Genomic DNA, 19,405 nt, shown 5'->3' on the forward strand with positions numbered 1-19,405 from the left:
ACAGAGAAACCCTGTCTCGAAAAGCCAAAAAAAAAAAAAAGAAAGAAAGAAAAAAAGAAATGACCCCTGTAAGATAGGGCGGTAGGCAAGCTTACAGGGCATTTTCTTAATTAGCGATTGATGTTGGAGGATTCACCCCATTGTGGATGGTACCATCTCTGGGATGGCACCTTATAAGAAAACAGGCCGAGCAAGCCATGAGGAGCAAGCCAGTAAGAAGCAGCCTTCCATGGCTCCTGCTTCAGCTCCTGTAGCCAGGCTCCTGCCCTAAAGAACTGTTACCTGGAAGTATAAATGAAATAAACCCTTTCTTCCCCAAGTTGTTATTGTTGGTCCTCATAATTCATCACAGCAATAGAAGCCTTAACTAAGACACAAAGCATCTGTAATTGTTAAACAGAAACAACACTCCCTTCACATGGACCATAGGAAAGCTGTCCTGAAGGCAAAAGCTCCAACTTATAAAAATGCACATTTGCTGGGCGGTGATGGCACACACCTTTAATCCCCATTGCGGCTGTGATGTAGGTGGTCTTCTTTCTATGTGTTGCTTTCATTGGTTAATTAATAAAGAAACTGGTTGGCCTGATAGGTCAGAACAAAGGTGGGTGGAATAGACAGAACAGAATGCTGGGAAGAAGGGAAGTGAGTCAGACTCCATGCCTCTCCTCTCTGAGACAGAAGCAGGTTAGAATCTTCCTGGTAAGCCACCACCTCATGGTGCTACACAGATTACTAAATATGGGTTAAAGCAAGATATGAGAATTAGCCAATAAAAGGCCGAAACGAATGGGCCAGGCAGTGTTTAAATGAATATAGTTTCCGTGTAATTATTTCGGATGTAAAGCTAGCCGGGTGGCAGGACGCAGCTCGCAGCTCCTTCTACATGGCTGGCTTACAGTTTCAGAAGGTTGGTTCATTATCATCATGGTGGGACATAGTGGCATGCAGGCAGATATAGAGCTGGAGAAGGAGCTGAGAGTTCTACATCTTGATCCACAGGCAGTAGAAGCAATTCTGCGACACATTGGGCATAGCTTGAACACGGGTAACCTTAAAACTGTCCTCCATAGTGACATACTTCCTCCAACAAACCTGTACCTACTCCAACAAAGTCATACCTAAAAGTGCCACTTTTAAAAGTGTCATTTTCTTTCAAACCTCCACAGTCAGGCTTGGTGGTAAGCACCTCTGCTTACTGGGGGTTCTTGCTGGCCCAGTGTTTGTAGTCTTGATATAATTGTCTCTAGTACTCTGTGATTACTGAATATATACATTCAGACTCTGCTGATTAGACACACTACTTTGGACAACTTTACACACAAAACAAAACCTCATTTTTCTTTTCTGCAACAAGGGAGATAATAAAACAGTAACCCATTTCATAGCATTACCCATATAAATGTACTTGGCCTGACTTAGTACATAAATAGCACTAAGGAAATACCATTGTGAGCTGCACGTTGTCCTCTGACCTCCACCCATTTATCAAGGGTACATGTCTATGTATGTCTCTCTGTCTCTGTCTCTCTTCTCATACACACACAAATAAATGTAAATTTAAAAGACACTGAGTTATCCGTGGGAACACAAAGATGTTCAGCATACTATTCTATATAACTTTGTATATATGTGAAAGGTTTCATAACAAATTGCAGTTAATATTACTTTCCTGGCTTGGCACTCCTACTATACATATGTAATATATAACGTCTATGGAAGAACAGGGTAATGAACACTTCACTGCTTTCTTGCTACAACTTTTTTTCTTTTTTTTTTAATTTATTTATTTATTAAGGATTTCTGCCTCCTCCCCGCCACCGCCTCCCATTTCCCTCCCCCTCCCCCGATCAAGTCCCTCTCCCTCATCTGCTTGAATTGCTACAACTTCTTGTGAATCTAAAACCAATTCAAAATAAAGGTTAAAACAAAAAAATTCTGATAAATCTTATCTTACCTTCCTTTATCTTCCACTAACTAAACTATAAAACTGGACAAAGAATTAATTCTATGTAATACTGGAGCATCTAACAGTATCATAGTGCTGTATTCAAACACAGGAAAGTTATATAATGGTAACTTACATCAATAAGACAACCAACCAACCACTGTACAACTCTCTATAAGTTTTTTGTACCACTGAATTTTTTTAAACCAAGTTTTTAAAAAAGATTTATTTATTTACTATGTATGCAGTGTTCTGTCTGCATTTATCAATGCAGCCAGAAGAGGGCACCATATCTCATTATAGATGGTTTTGAGCCACCATGTAGTTGCTGGGAATCACACTCAGGTGGAAGAGATGGCTCAGAGGTTAAGACCACTGAATTTTTTTTTTAATTCATTAGAAATTCACCAAGTAAGATTGTTCAATTCTATAAAGGAAGCAGAGGCAAGAAAAACTTGGTGTGTGCAGTTAAGTTGATACTAGTTTTTCAAATTTAAACTGGACACTTATTCCTCAAATAAGTCACAAATTGTTAAAATAAGAAAGAAAACTCCAAACAGACTATAAAATTACTGGCATATTCTGGGAAAAGAAGAAAACAAAGGCCAAGCTATAAATCTTATAGTTTGTCTTATCGTACACTTTTATCTCTGCTTTTGATTATAATTGTGTATTTGTTATTTTGACAGCACAAAATAAAATCCAAAATCTATTTCTTTTCATTCTATTTAGGCATTTCAATTCTTTTGACTGTTAACTTCATTAGATGGAGAAACACCTAAAATATTTAGCAGAGCATACTTCAAAGTATGTCTGTGAGGACATTTCTAGAGATGATTGGTAGACAGAGCAGCAATCAAGAAGAAAAAAAACCTGCCCTCAATATAGGTGGCACTTCTAACAGGCTGAGGGGCGGGGTGGCAAGACAGAACAAAAGGTGGAAGGAAGGCCGCGTGTGCAAACTGCATTCTTCCTGAGTGAATGGTCTGCTGCTGCTGCTGCTGCTGCTGCTGCTGCTGCTGCTGCTGCTGCTGCTGCTGCTGCTGCTGCCACTGCCTGAACATCAGACTCCAATTCTTTAGCCTTTCAATACAAACTCAACCAGTACCTGAAGGGGAGTTCCAGGCCTTCAGCCTCAGACTTGGGCTGCCTCACTGACTCCCTTGTTCTTACTTCCTACATCTTGGACTGAGAAGGTACCTTGAATCTGTCTTTCTAAGCATGTGCACAGCCACTGCTGAACTGACTAGACAGACTTCAACTGTGTAAGACAATCTAATAACATTTTTTTATAAATCATATATGTATGATTGTATATATTTCAATTTTATTCCTCTTCAAAGTCCTAATAACTTTAGACAAGAAGAACTCAAATTTTTATTGAACACTCATCTTTTTCATCTATTATATATTTCCCCTTTGGTTTTTAAAAATAAACCTTTTATTTTATCTTTTTAATTTTTAAAATTTTTTTGCTATTATAATTACATCACTTCTCCCTTCTCTTTCTTTCCTCCAACTCCTCCCATGCAATTCCTTGGCTCACTCTCAAACGTATGGCTTCTTTGTTGTTGTCTACATATACATACGTTAGTGCATTTGTGTGTGTGTGCACATGCGTGTGCCTATGTATGTATTCCTAAGTACAACCTGTTCAGTATGTATACTCTTATATGATCTCAGGACCCTGGGTATTAGAAAACCAAGTGAGGGCTCTTCCCTGAAAGAGACAATTTATTGTTCCCAGTCTCAGTGCCCCCACTTACCTGTGACTCTTTGTCAGATCTGAGGCCCCAAGCTTTCCTGTTTTTGTTTGTTTGTTTGTTTTTTGAGAGGGAGGTTGTTTGTCTGGTTTTTCAAGACAAGGTTTCAGTATGTAGCCTTGGCTGTCCTGGAACTCAAGAGACGGGCCTGCCTCTGACTCTGAGGTGTGCCCCACCATGCCCAGCTTAAGCTTTTCTTAAGATTGATTTATTTTATGTGTATGAGTATCGTGCAGGCATGTATGTATTGCACCATGCAATACGTCTGGTGCCAAAGACGGTCAGAAGAAGGCATCAGATCCTATGGAACTGGAATTATAAATGGCTATAAGTCACTATGTGGGTGTTGGGAAATGAACCTGGGTCCTCTGCAAGAGCAACAAGTGTTCTTAACCACTGTGTCATCTCTTCAATCTCAACTCTTTCTTTGGTTTTTGAGATGAGGGTCATACTTTATAGCCAGGCAGGGTGACCTTAAACCCTCAATCCTCCTGTCTCCGTGCATGCCACCATATCTGAATAGCTAAGGTTCAGTACTGGGGATCAAATCTGTGGCTGCATGAACTAAATTATTTATCTGGGTCTGTTAGATGGTTCAGTGGAAAAAGGTGCATACTGCCAAACCTGACAACCTGAGTTCAATGCCAAGGTTACCCAGAGCAGAAGGAGAGACCTTACTCCTAAAAATTGTCCTCCGACTTCCACATGTGTGCTGTGGCACTTATGCACCCCTGCCAAACACACACACACACACACACACACACACACACACACACACACACACACACTAAATAATCTTAAAGATACAAACAATGGGGCTGGAGAGATGGCTCAGGGGTTAAGAGCACTAACTGCTCTTCCAGAGGTCCTGAGTTCAATTCCCAGCAGCCATATGGTGGCTCACAGCCATCTGTAATGAGATCTGGTGCCCTCTTCTGGAGTGCAGGCATACATGCAGGCAGAACACTGTATATATAATAAATAAATAAACAAATAAATATTTTAAAAAAGTACAAACAGTGACAAATCATATCTCTGAAAGATGACAAGAAAAGCTGACTCCCTATAAAATGCTCTTACAATGTGATGCTGATAGTTTTGCCTTCAAGGGGTAGGGTTGTGTCACTTCCCAATTCTAACCTACATTGACTTTTTAACTTCTGAAAAAGCAGAATGAAGTAATACTATGTGACTTCCAAGCTAAGTAAAGTAAATCATGTGCCTTCATCCTCCTCTCTCAGGATGTTCTTTCTTGAGTCTAGGAACCATGCTGTGAGAAAGCCAAACAGTCACAAGGAGAAGTGTAGTATAGGTGTTCTGGCTAACAGCCCAGGCTGAGGACTTGGCCAAGTCAGCATTCACTACCAGACACAGGAGCGAACAAGCATTCAAATGATTCCAGTTCTTAGCCACTGAGTCATACCCCTAGCTACCTCACCTCATACCACGTTAATGAGGACTAGCAAACCCATCAAGAATCTTAATCAAATTGCGGACATATATAAGCAAAACAAACATGCCTGCCAGGTATGGTGACGCACACCTTTTATCTCAGCACTCAAGAGGCATAAGCAGGTGAAATGCCGTGAGTTAAAGGCCAGCATGGACTACATAATGAATTGTAGGCCAGCCAGGGCTACAGAGTAAGACCCTATCTCAAAACAAAATAGACAGGCAATCTTACCAAAAGCAATCTACAGATTTAATGCAATGCCCATCAAAATCCATGCAAAATTCTTCAAAAATCCTCAAAAGAAGTGTACTCATTTCATATGGAAAAGCAAAAAACCCAGGATAGCCAAAACAATCCTGTACAATAAAAGAATTTCTGGAGGCATCACAATCCCTGACTTCAAACTCTATTACAGAGCTACAGTACTGAAAACAGCCTGGCACTGACATAAGAACAGACAGGAGGACCAATGGAACTGAATAGAAGACCTGGATATCAATCTATACATCTTTGAACACCTGATCTTTGATAAAGAAGCAAAAAATATTAAATGAAAAAAAGAAAGCATATTTAACAAGTGGTGCTGGCATAACTGGATATCAACATGTTGGAGAATGAAAACAGACCCATATCTATCACCATGCACAAAACTCAAGTCCAAATGGATCAAAGACCTCAACATAAAGCCAGACACACTGAACCTTATAGAAGAGAAAGTGGGAAGTACACTTGAACTCATTGGCACAGGGAACCACTTCCTAAATATAACCCCAGCAGCACAGACACAGAGAGAAACAATAAATGGGACCTCCCGAAACTGAGAAGCTTCTGTAAAGCTAAGGACACAATCAACAAGAGAAAGTGACAGCCTACAGAATGGGAAAAGATCTTCACTAACCCCACATCAGACAGAGGTCTGATCTCCAAAATATACAAAGAACTCAAGAAACTTGACATCAAAAGAACAAATAATTTAATAAAAATGGGGTACAAAACTAAACATGAACTCTCCACAGACGAATCTCAAATGGCTGAAAGACACTTAAGGAAATGCTCAACATCCTTAGTCATCAGAGAAATGCAAATCAAAATAACTCTGAGATTCCATCTTATACCAGTAAGAATGGCCAAGATCAAAATCACTGATGACAACTTATGCTGGAGAGGTTGTGGGGAAAAGGGAACACTTCTGCATTGCTGGTGGGAATGCAAACTGGTACAACCCCTTTGGAGGTCAGTGTGGCAATTTCTCAGAAAATTAGGAAACAACCTTCCTCAAGACCCAGTAATACCACTTTTGAATATATATTCAAAGGATGCTCAATCGTGCCACAAGGACATGTGCTCAACTATGTTCACAGCAGCTTTGTTTGTCATAGTCAGAACCTGGAAACAACCTAAATGCCCCTCGACCGAAGAATGGATAAAGAAAATGTGGTACATTTACACAATGGAGTACTACACAGCAGAAAAAAATAACGACAGTTTCAATTTTTCAGGAAAATGGATAGAGCTAGAAAACATTATTTTGAGTGAGGTAACCCAGACACAGAAAGACAATTATCACATGTACCTACTCATAGGTGGTTTTCAAACATAAAGCAAAGAAAACCAGCCTACAAACCATAATCCCAGAGAATTTAGATAACAATGCGGACACTAAGAGAGACTTATATAGATCTAATCTACATGGGAAGTAGAAAAAGACAAGATCTCCTGAGTAAATTGGGAGCATGGGGACCTAGGGGGAAGATTGAAGAGGGGAGGGAAGAGGCATGGAGGGGAGCAGAGAAAAATGTAGAGTCAATAAATATTAATAGAAAAAAATAAAAATAAAAATTGTGTTGGCTGAGCTGTGGTTGCTAAGATACTGCATGAGTGAGACCTTGGCAGTTCAGGGTGGAGGACCAAGGCAGGTGACAGAATATGCTATGCAGAGAGAGCTTGAGTGTGGAGTTTATTGAGAAGAGGGACAGGCCTGGGCGGTAGTGGTGCACGTCTTTAATCCCAGCACTCGAGAGGCAGAGGCAGGTGGATCTCTGTGAGTTCGAGGCCAGCCTGGTCTACAAGAGCTAGTTTTAGAACAGGCTCCAAAGCTACAGAAAAACCATCTCGAAAAAACAAACAAACAAAAAATAGATAATTGATGATAGATTGATGCTTTAAAAACTACTAAATCTACAATAATTTGTAAGAAAATCCGTAACTGTCATATAAATTCATAAATACATTTGAAAATGCTAAAAAAACAAAACTGCCCTAAGTTTTATCACTAATATCTTCACAAATATTTTATAACACAAAAAGTATATTACCCACTATCTAAGAGTTGGATGCTTTGTTTTTAGAAAAAAAGGTTAAAAATGTAAAGACAGGGGACTGGAGAGACGGCTCAGCGGTTAAGAGCACTGGCTGCTCTTCCAAAGGTCCTGAGTTCAATTCCCAGCAACCATATGGTGGCTCACAACCATCTGTAATGAGATTTGGTGCCCTCTTCTGGCGTGCGGGCATACATGGAGGCAGAATGTTGTATACATAATAAATAAATCTTAAAAAAAATTATCTTAAAAAAATGTAAAGACAGTTAACTAGTTAATCTAACAAAAAATAGGAAGAGTGCTAGAGAGACAGCTCTGGCTGCTCTTCTAGACCCAGGTATGATTCCCAGCACCCACATGGTAGTTCAAAATAACCTATAACTCCAATTTCAGGAGATGGACTGCACTCTTCTGGTCTCATCAGGTACCAGGCATGCACATGGTACACAGACATACATGCAGGCAAAATACCCATACACATAAAATGGAATTTAGAAAAAAAAGGTAGGAAGGACTTTTCCAGCAGTTAATAACCCATGTTTCCATTTCACACTGTCTTCCACCTACCTGTATGAAGAAGATTTCTGAGTACTGTGGCCCACCAATATTCCAGTCTGTGGCTACGTATCAAGATTTTGGTTGCCAAAGTGGCTGTACTGGCAATCTCCCCTGGAAAATGTTCCTTAGGCTCCAAAATCTGAAAACTGCAAGGAAAGAAAATTCTAAATATAGATACCTCTTTTTAATTTCAATCCCTCGTAATCTACCTCCACAAACTGAAAAGGCAGCTGGCAAGATTGCCCAGTGGAAAAAGTGCAAGCCTTTTCCACTGAGTTTAATCCCTGAACCCACAGTAGAATCAGAGAATCAATTCTCCAGTTTCCCATTGTCTTCCACAGGCACACTGTGGTACACACCCCTATCATGTACACACATGCATACACACATATGCAATAAATAAAAATGTACAGGCTGAAAGAAAATAACAGCCTCTTAAGGCACACAGAAACAAGTTTCACTAAGAACGGGAGTCAGATCATGTTAAAATAGAGAGGGAATACTCTTTTGTTTTTTGTTTTTTTTAAGGGTTGTCGCCCTATGAACCCAGGCCAGTCTAAACCTTGTGATCCAAGTACTAGGATTACAGGTGTGCCTATCTTACCCAGCCCCATCTCTACTTTCTTACGAGCAACTACTGATTTTAATTAAGACATGGATTTTCTGTGCCTGATTCTTTATACCACAAATTCTCATGTGATGGAAACTGAGGAGATAGGATTACAATTTGGAGGGTCTGGGTCTAGACTCAGTTGTTATTCTACTCTGCTTTAAGAGCTCTGATACACCCCTCGGTGCAGTTCTTTCTTTAAAAGAGAAGATTAAATCAGCAATTCCTAAAATCCAGAAATTCACCTAAACAGGAGCCAAGTATGACAAGACAATATGTATCAAGTTTCAACTGTGCTTAATATGAGTTACCGTTCCTAGTTTTCCAGGTTAAATTCTTTCATTATAGTATGAGAGACAACATAGTAGTAGTTGTTTTTTTAAATGTCGTGACAGAGTCAAAACAGCTGTAAGAGTCCACTGCTGGGACTACAGGCATTAGATCAGATACCACACCCAAGTGGGGGACAGCCAGTCTGGACTTCACAGTACGCTCCAAGCCAGCCGGAGCTACAGAGGGAGAACCTGTCTCAATATATCAAGTGATCCATGCCTATAATTCCAGTACAATGGAGATGGAGGCAGGAGAATCAGTTCAAAGTCATCCTCAACTCCACAGTGAATTCAAAGGCAGTCTAGGCTATATATATAAGATCTTGTCTCAAAACAAAACAACAAAAAAGTTATGAATTCAATCTTAAGAGTTTCTATTGCTGTGATAAATACCATGACCAAAGAGCAATTTAGGGAAGAAAGGGTTTATTTCAGCTTTCAGCTTTAGCCCATCTGGGGAAGTCAGGGCAGCAACTGAAGCAGTGGTTATGAAGGAACACTACACACTGGCTTGCCTCCTTGGCTTATTCACCACTGGCCTAGGGGTGGCACCACCTGTAGTAGGCTAGACCCTCCCACATCAATCATTAATCAAGAAAACACACTGTGAACAAGCTTGCCCACAGGCCGGTCTAGTGGGGGGACTTTCTCAACTGAGGTTCTCTTCTCAAACAACTCTGGCTTGTTTCAAGTTAACAGAACACTAGCCGGTACAAAATCTGAAAGTAAACATGCTTAGGGCTTTTACCCAACAGTAATTTTTAGTATGTAGTCTAATTAGCCACATTCATCACACTGGAATTAAAATATGCCTGTGTTAAGAAGCAACACAAATTTATCATAAATGATATAATGGTGTTGTTTCAGAATAAAAAGGTTGGCAGCAGCTAACATTTATTGGGTACTAGTTGACAGTTTCTCCTAGACAATTTCTATGAGTTAAGTCCTTTATCCTGAAGGCTCATAAAATGAGGTATTAATACATTAGTTCATTTTGCAACTAGGAAAACTGAGGTACAGTGAGTTTAGGAACTTCCAAGATCACAAAACTACTAAACAGTGGGGCTGAGACTGTTAATATTTTTTTTTTTGTTTTTTCGAGACAGGGTTTCTCTGTGGCTTTGGAGCCTGTCCTGGAACTAGCTCTTGTAGACCAGGCTGGTCTCGAACTCACAGAGATCCACCTGCCTCTGCCTCCCAAGTGCTGGGATTAAAGGCGTGCGCCACCACCACCCGGCTAATATTTTTATTTTTTTTCTAGATGCTTATTCTTTTTCTAATGATAGTGGGTTGATGGGAAGGAGTTGGGAAAGGGAAATTGAAATCAACATATTGTATGAAAAATCTATTTTCAATAAAAAATAGTTGTTTGATCTTAAAAAAATAAATAATAAAATAAAACAGATCAGGATACCTGACTGTAAAGCCCTTTATTTCTTTAAACTAATTTTATTTATATAACTGGAAACATTTGCTGCAAATAATTTTGTTAGCAGAACATAGAGCTTTTTATTATGTGGGCTAAAGATAAATCCATAGTGCTCTCAAAGACCTTCTAATGTGGCACGGCAACACTGAACTGACACACAAAGTTAACCAGGGGATGAATATTTATTTATTCAGCATGCACATGCACAAAAAGCCCTGGGTTCAGTCCCCAGCACTGCAAAATACTATTACTGATGATGATGTGGGGTATTTGTAATTTTCTTCCTCTCTTTCTCCACTCCCTACCTCTTTTGGGGTACTGAGAACTGAATCTGGGGCCTACCACTGAGTTGAATCCCAGCTCTCTTTCATTACCTTGAGTTTACAAGTACACAGAAAGGCTCATGTGTCCTGGAAGGAGAAACGAAGCAGAGCTAACAGCTGAGTAGCACTAACAATTTGTTTTGCACAGCCACCTACTCTCAGATAAGTTATAAAAGGAGAACAACAGCGGAACTTCATTCCACTACCAAAACAACTTCAAGTGTAATTTGCAATTAGTTTTAGACAACAATGTGTTTCAGTTCGTTTCTTCATTTGGCCTAATTCTTCAACAGACTAATGTTTTTGATACTTTATTTTCAATTTTAATGGCTGCATTATAAAATAGACTAAATATAGTAATAAAACACTAGAGAAGTCAGGCGGTAGTGGTGCACACCTTTAATCCCAGCATTCGAGAGGCAGAGTCAGGAGAACATGTTCCAAGATAGATTCCAGAAATACAGAGAAACCCTGTCTTGAAAAGAAAAAAAAAACCACCACAAAGAAATGATAATAGGCACGACAATTGCTTTTCAGAAATGTAAGAAACCACAGTGCTAGTTAGAATACCTGACATGTATTTGACCAAACTTAACACCAAAAGTAGACATTTACAGTTCTGGGATAAATTTCACATTCTTCCATGACAACATTTCCCTTCTGTTTCTGTAACAGCAAAATATGTGAAGCCTCTTTATTGTCATTTCAAAAACAAAAAAAACAAAACAAAACCCGCTAACCTCCACAAACACCTGCACATACCTATGTGTACACTCATAAACCCATACACACATGCAAATAAAAAATAAGACAAAGGCTCTCTAGCTAAGATTGCATAGACTTCACAATTTTCTTTCCTAAAAAGAAAAAAAATTCATCATAAATTTCCTAAGTCCAGGAACCTGACTTGTTTTCAAAAAGAAAACAGAGCCAGTCAAAACTCTGTAGCGGGTCTGGAGAAATGCATGAGATCTGAAGCATCTAGACCCTAAGCATACACATAAAAAGCCAGCCAGGGCTGTGTCAGGTATCTGTAGTAGGAGACGGGCCCATTGGCCAACATTTCTAGTCAGTCGCTCTAATTCAGCAAAAGATCCTGTCTGGAAAAAAGAAAAAGAAGGAAGATTCCTGACACCGACCTCTGGCCTTCATACACACATATACCTACACACACACGTGCACACATACATATAGTAAAATAGTTTTTGTAGAAAGAACAAAGTAGACATCAGATGATCCCCTCAACTCAGAACATAAAGAACTTCAGTATGTACACGTCCAGAAAGAACGTGTACACACAAATGTAGAGGGTATGGTTAGGGTCTTCAAAATGAAAAGTGCGTTCAGATCTTAACAAAAGGAAAGGAGATGATGACATCAGAGCACTTGTCACTACTTGTGAAAGCAAAGGGGGAGGGAGGAAGGAGAGAGAACATAAAGATTATATGCAATTAAAAGACAAATATTTGATTTAGAGACTAGAAATGGATAAAATAACTGGTACCACAGAAATACCAATCAAAATACACACTTCAAGAGCCTTTAATTAAGACAAATACAAAAAATAAGAACAAACAAACATCTCCATCTACCACATCTTATCTAAACTTAACCAGGAATAAAGAAGTAAGAGCCCTATTATTTAGAAATCAGTAAAAAGCAAACTAACTTAGCATAAGCACAAAGGTTTTTTGCTGTGGGATAATGCTCTTGTACACTGGAAAGATTTGTCACTTTTATTAGTTTAATAAAATACTGATTGGCCAGTAGCGAGGCAGGAAGTTTAGGGGGGACTAAGAATTTTGGGAAGAAGAAAGGCAAGTGATGCAGTCACCAGCCTGATAGAGAGAAAGCAAGATGAATGCCTTACTGAGAAAAGGCACTAAACCATGTGGCTAAACATAGACAAGAATTATGGGTTAATTTAGTTTGTAAGAGCAAGTTAATAATAAACCTGAGCTAATAGGCCAAACAGTTTATAATTAATATAATCATCTGTTTGTTTTGTTGGGACTGAACGGCTACAAGACTAGGTGGGACAGAAACTTCTGTCTAGTTTTTATATTGAAAAATCGATACCAGAGGCTGGGATGTTTCACATTTGATAAGAGTGCTTGCCTAAGTAACTCTAGGTTCAATCTCCAGCACCATATAAACACCTAGTAAATACCTGGTATGTAGGTGAGGTGGTAAATGGCTCCTGTAATCTCAGCTTTTACAAGGTGAAGATAGTAGGGGTTTTGGTGGTGGTAGATACTTTGAATCCCAGCACTCAGGAGGCAGAGGCAGGTGGTTTGAGTTCAAGAATAGTCAGGGATGGGTGGCACGCCTTTAATCCCAACACTCGAGAGGCAGGCGGATCTCTGTGAGTTCGAGGCCAGCCTGGTCTACAAAAGCTAGTTCCAGGACAGGCTCCAAAGCTACAGAAAAACCCTGTCTTGAAAAAAACCAAAAAAAAAAAAAAAAGTCAGGGCACTGAGCTCCCAAAGTTGAAGAGTGGGAGAAATGAGAATATGAGCAAAGAGGTCAAGACCATGATGGGTACACCCACTGAAACAGTTTACCTGAGCTAATGGGAGCTCACCAACACCAATCAGACTGGGAAGGAATAAGCACAGGACCAAACAAGTTCCTCTGAATGCAGCTGACAGTTGCATGGCTTGGGCAGATTAAGGGGTCACTGGCAACGGCACCAGGATTTTTCCCTACTGCTTGTACTGGCTTTTTGGGAACCTATTCTCTTTGGATGAATACCTTGTTCAGCCTAGATCAGTAAGGAGCACTTTGGACCTTCCCCAAAGCAAAGTGCCTTACCCTCTCTAAGGAGTGGATGGGGGTGGGGTAGAAGAGTGTGTGGAGAGAATGGGGAGGAGAGCGTGGGAACTTGGATTGTTATGTTTAATGAAAAAAGATAGTTTATTTTCCTTAAAAGAAAACAAAACAAAATAATGGCCAGGGCTACACAGAGAAACCTTCTTGGAAAAAAAAAAGAATAGATTGCAAAATCAGAAGTTCAAGGTCATTCTTGACTACAGTAGGTTAGAGGTTACCCTGGAATATGTGAGACCTTGCTTCAAAAATTCAAATAGGGGCTGGCATGATGGCTCAGCAAGTAAAGGTGTTTGTTGCCAAGCTGACAACCTGAATTTGATTTGCACAACCCAAATGGTGGAAGGAAAGAAGTAACTCTTGCAAACTGTCCTTGACCTCCACAAGTGCACCCAACACTAGGAAGGAGAACAACCCAAGCTAATACTGAGAACCTGTCTCAAAAAGAGGAGAATTAGGCAAGCATAAGGACCAGAGTTTGGTCCCCAGAAGCCAAGTAAAACTAAAACAAAAACCAAAAATACCAACAAACAAAAACCTGGACATGGGGCTCCATGCTTGTATTCCCAGTGCTGGAGGGGAGTCATCAGGAAGATCACTAGAGTTCCCCAGACAGTTGGCCTACTCTGCTTGGTGAGTGCCCGAGGAATGCCAAATACACACAAACATATACAGACCTGAAAACAATGCTATCTTGCCCCTCACAGCCTCAAAGAATGGTGTGACTCTGGTATTACCCTACCTACTTAGGGCATATCTCAGAAACTCATTTCATCAAATAAACAGAGATACTTAAGAACTAAATTCAAATACAGGCCTAGCTGAAACTCCACTAGGCCCAAGAACTGAAAGTTTCTAGGTACGGGAGCAATGTTGCAGCTTAGGTACAAATTTCCTGGGATGCTGTCCTCTTAACAACTTATGCAGCAAAAGCATTCTCTCTCCAAAGAATACCAGGACTTCAACTGGTAAAATCACCTGTGAAATCTTTAAAAAGAAATTATTTAGGTTGCAACAAGCATTAAGGAGAGGAATCATGGAGGAAAAATCAGTGCATTCCACATGCACAATGAATAATAACTTACAATTTGCTTTAACTCCATGAGTAAAGAAGAAATCAGTCAAAAACACTTATAATTCAACATAGTGTGCCTGCAATCCCAGCATTTCAGACTGAAAGCCAAGGTGAGAAGGTCACAAGTCTGAGGACAGCCTACTACTACATAGACAATGCCTATTGGGAAAAGAAAGTTTTTAATTCATTGTAGAAGAAAAATTCTTGTCCATATGTACCTGAAAACTGTGGCTGTTGTTTCAATTTACTCTTTTGGTGTTTTGGAGGGGCCCACCACACAGCTCCCAAACGAATACACATGGAGAGACTTATTTATAAATGCCCGGCCTTAGCTTGCCTTGTTTCTTGCCAGCTTTATTAACTTAAATTATCCCATCTACCTTTTGCCTCTGGGCTTTTTCCTTTTCTTACTTCTGTAATCCGATTTTCACTCTTACTCCGTGGTTAGCTGGGTGGCTGGGTGGCTGGCCTCTTCTTTTCTAGCTCCTTGATCTCTCTTGCTTCCCCATCCTTTTTCCCCTTCTATTTATTCTCTCTTCCTGCCAGCCAAACCTACCCTTTCTCTTGCCTCACTATTGGGTGTTCAGCTCTTTATTAGACCAATCAGGTGTTTTAGGCAAGCAAAGTAACACAGCTTCACAGAGTTAAACAAATGCAACATAAAAGAATGCAACACATCTTTGCATCATTAAAAGAAATGCTCCACAGCATAAACAAATGTAACACATCTTAAAATAATATTCCACAACAGAAGATGTAATGAAAAATGTGTGATAGCAACCAAATAAGAAAAAAATTCACCTTTAGGAGAATGAATTGAAGTTGACAATACATTGCTCTGAAAAAATGAATTACAGTAATATCAATATAAATTGGAAAACAAGTTTTTGAGACAGTCTCATGTAGCCAAGGCTGGCCTCAAATTTATTATGTCACCAAAGAGGACTTTGAACTCCTGAACCTCCTGCCTCTCCCTTTTGAGTACTGGCATTATAGGTCTGTACTACTATGGTTTATGTAGTGTTAGGGATTGAACCCAAGGTTCCAAGCATGCTAGGCAAGCATTCTTCCAATAGAGCTACACTTTCAGGCCAATGTAGCTGAATCTTAAAAACACAATACTGACTAAAAGAAAGTAAACAAAAATCTTTGAGTAGATATAATATCGTTCCATGATATAATTTTTTAAAATATTTATTTATTTTACATACAATAGTCTGTCTGTGTGTATGTCTGCATCAGACCTCATTACAGATGGTTGTGAGCCACCATGTGGTTGCTGGGAATTGAACTCAGGACCTTTGGAAGAGCAGGCAATGCTCTTACCCTCTGAGCCATCTCTCCAGCCCCCTCCATGATATAATTTTAATATTAGCAAAACTAGAGGCTAGAGAGGTGGCTCGGTATTTACAAGCATGAACTGCGAAGAGAGCCCACGTCCAGTACCCAACACCAACATCTGAGGGTACACAACCATCTGTAACTCCAGCTCCAAGGGGTCTTCTGGCCTCCACAGTCACCTGCACTCAAGTGCACAGGCATACATATAGACATAGACATACATACACTTAAACATAAATCTTTTAAGACAATAAAATTAAATAATATGGTTCTGAAATAAAAGAAAGGGGTTGATAACAAAAATCAAAGCACAATTCTGAATAGTTTAACCTCTAGTGGTTAAGACGAATGGAAATCAGGAGAAATATAGAAAAATGGCACTGTTATTTCTTAGGCTGGGCCACACACAGGCTCATAGACAGTATGGAGTTTTATTACATGCTTCATTACTTCTGTAAGCAGTGCCATGTTTTTACCAACATAGAAAACATTTTATAACAAGAAGGAAAAAGAGGAATGGAGGGGAAGGAGAAAAATGGATAGGCACCTATTAATGCAGGAGGACCTCTTATTTCTTTCTAAAAAAGTACCCTGAACTGCCCTGTAACTATAAAAATACAGTTTAGTACATGTTTCTCCTACAAAGGGCACAAAGTCAAAATACTATATAAGCAGAAAATCCATCCATCATCAATTTTCTGAAGTTTTGCTTATTTATTCATTTATTTAGTTTGGTTTTTTGAGACAGGGTTTCTCCGTGTACCTGACTGTCCTGGAACTTGCTCAATGGACCAGGTTGGCCTTCAACTCAGAGACCCTCCTGCCTCTGCCTCCTGATTGTTGGAACAGAAGGCATGTGCCACCACCACCTGGATAATGTTTTATTTTTACATGTATTGTGCATGCCTCTGTGTGGGTACATGCATGTGGAGTACAGGCGGCCACAGAGGCCAGAGGCATGGAATGCCCTTGGAGCTGGAGTTACTTGTAGCTATGAGCTACTTGACACGGTGCAGGGATTGAACTTGGATCCTCTGCTAGAGCAGTATATGCTCTTAACTGCTGAGTCATCTCTTCAGTCCCCTATCCTAAAGATTAATATAAGGTATAATGGCATGCACCTGTGGTCCCCAGGTGCTACAGAGGCTGCAGCAGGAGCCCTGAAAATCATGAGCTTGGGAAGTATGATGAGATATTGCAAAACAACGATCTAATGCCTAATATCATTTAAGAACAAAAATGGAAAGCAATCTCCACCTCAATAACTTTAATATGTAAGTACTCAGGTATGGCCAACCAGTGTTTGTATTATTAAGGAAATAAATGCTTGTACTTATATGTTATCAAATTGCCATGAATATGATAACCAAAATTGAAGAGTGAGACAAATGAGTTGAATGGGACAATCAGAACAAGGCCATTGAGAGTAAGATTTCTTTTTTTAAAATATTTATTTATTTATTATGTATACAATATTCTGTCTGTGTATATGCCTGAAGGCCAGAAGAGGGCACCAGACCCCATTACAGATGGTTGTGAGCCACCATGTGGTTGCTGGGAATTGAACTCAGGACCTTTGGAAGAGCAGGCAATGCTCTTACCCTCTGAGCCATCTCTCCAGCCTGAGAGTAAGATTTCTTAAGAAGCAAACAAGTCTTGTAAAGCCCAGAACAAAACAAAGTACAGTTTGTCCTTAGTTTACACAGTAGTTGCATTCTTAGAAAATGCAGCGTTATTAAAAACCATGTTTATAAAATTCTCTTTGTGTTAAAACATAAAACAAAATTGAGAACATGATCAAGTGAGTATAAACAGGTTGCTCACCTACAGGAAGGTCTGCAGGCATGTTTGAAAGAGATCAACATAGCTGCATCATACCTTCTGTGAGGTTTCTGCTTCCTTCCTGCTCACTGAACACCAAAGCTGGACCCTAATACCAAAGCTGTAACAATCATTACAACAGCAAAACTCATACCCTCCAAGGTCTATACCAGCAACACTGTCCCCATTATGAACTAGGCCCATGCCAGACATATAATCCCACCACTTGGGTAATACAGGCAAAAAGATAACAAGTCAAGGCCAGCCTGGGCTACATTGAGAGACCCTGTCAAAACAACAACTATAACAAAAATAAAACAAAAACTAAAGGTCTTGGGAAAACTGAGGTCTCATTGTGGCCTCTAGATTATGCTTGTTTTCATGACACCATGAACCTAAATATGATAACAAAAATCTTACCTGCTGGATGGTGGTGGCCCACACCTTTAATCCCAGCACTTGGGAGGCAGAGGCAGGCAGATCTCTGAGTTTGAGGCCAATCTGGTCTACAGAATAAGTTCTAGCATAGCTAAGACCCTGTCTCAAAAACAAAACAAAACAAAACAAACAAACAAAAACCACAAAAAAAAAAAAGAAAAAGAAAGCAGGTTGGGAAAAATGGCTCAGTTAGTAAAATGCAAGAAAGCAGGTTGGGAAAAATGGCTCAGTTAGTAAAATGCATGCCGCACTAACATAAGGACCTGATTTCAATGCCTAAGACCTACATAAAAAGCCACGCAAATTTATAATCTGAGAGCTAGGGAGGTGGCCAGCAGCCTAACATATCTGGTAAACTTCAGATCCTAGTGAGACATCCTGCCCCAAAATACAAGATGGATCAATCTTCAGGAACAGACACCCAAAGTTGATCTCTGACCTTTGTGTATACAACACACACACAGAAAAAAAAAGAAAAAGAAAAAATACATCTTATATTAAAAAGGAAACATTTAAAATGCTGAAAAATAAAGAAAATTTTAGGAATAACCCAGACAAAAGTATCTAATTACCTTTAATAGCTGAGATACTCTGAATTAAAATTCTAATGAATCTTTTAGAGAACCAAATAATTCCTAAAATCTACCATAAATTCCGGTAAACAGTTAATACTTTTTAAAAACTCTTAGCAGTTTAAAGGGAAACTGACAAGACACTGGCCTGGGAAGCAGTGCTGCGGCAGAGCACCTGCCCCAGCCCGCATCCATCACACACCCTGAAAAGGTGTCACTGAGGGTGGCATGGTGGCTCTGGGGGCAAATATACTTGCTGCCAAGCTGCCATCCTGAGTTTGATCCCTGGGACTCAAATGGTGGAGACAACTAACCCCCCAAATTGTCCTCTGACTTCTACATGTGCAGCATGACGATAAAGGGACTTTTTTAAAGAGCCTTGTCTGTTGGGGTCCATTGTAGGAGTATAGCCCAAAATAATTATCTATTATTTAACCAGGCAAAACTGCTGAAAGAAAGTGAGGAGAAGAAGAGGGAGGAGGAAGAAAGAGGGATGGAGAGAGTGAACACAAAAAGAATCTTCTAAGACCTCAGTTTAATCAAAGTACCTGTACTCTTTTATACAAACACACACACACACACACACACACACACA

At 39.8% G+C, this 19,405-nt stretch overlaps 1 protein-coding gene across 8 annotated transcripts in view; it reads right to left on the reverse strand.

The window, feature by feature from the left end:
* Numb (NUMB, endocytic adaptor protein) overlaps positions 1-19,405 on the reverse strand; it is a 127,233-nt gene that overhangs the window by 92,614 nt on the left and 15,214 nt on the right. For all 8 annotated transcript variants that reach the window (XM_013346349.2, XM_013346348.2, XM_013346352.2 and 5 more), the window contains exon 2: positions 8,050-8,186. The gene's annotated coding sequence lies outside the window, so the exon portion shown is untranslated. The remainder of the gene's footprint in view (positions 1-8,049; positions 8,187-19,405) is intronic.

This window comes from Microtus ochrogaster, chromosome 1 (assembly GCF_000317375.1).
Source record: "Microtus ochrogaster isolate Prairie Vole_2 chromosome 1, MicOch1.0, whole genome shotgun sequence".
Taxonomy (NCBI): domain Eukaryota; kingdom Metazoa; phylum Chordata; class Mammalia; order Rodentia; family Cricetidae; genus Microtus; species Microtus ochrogaster.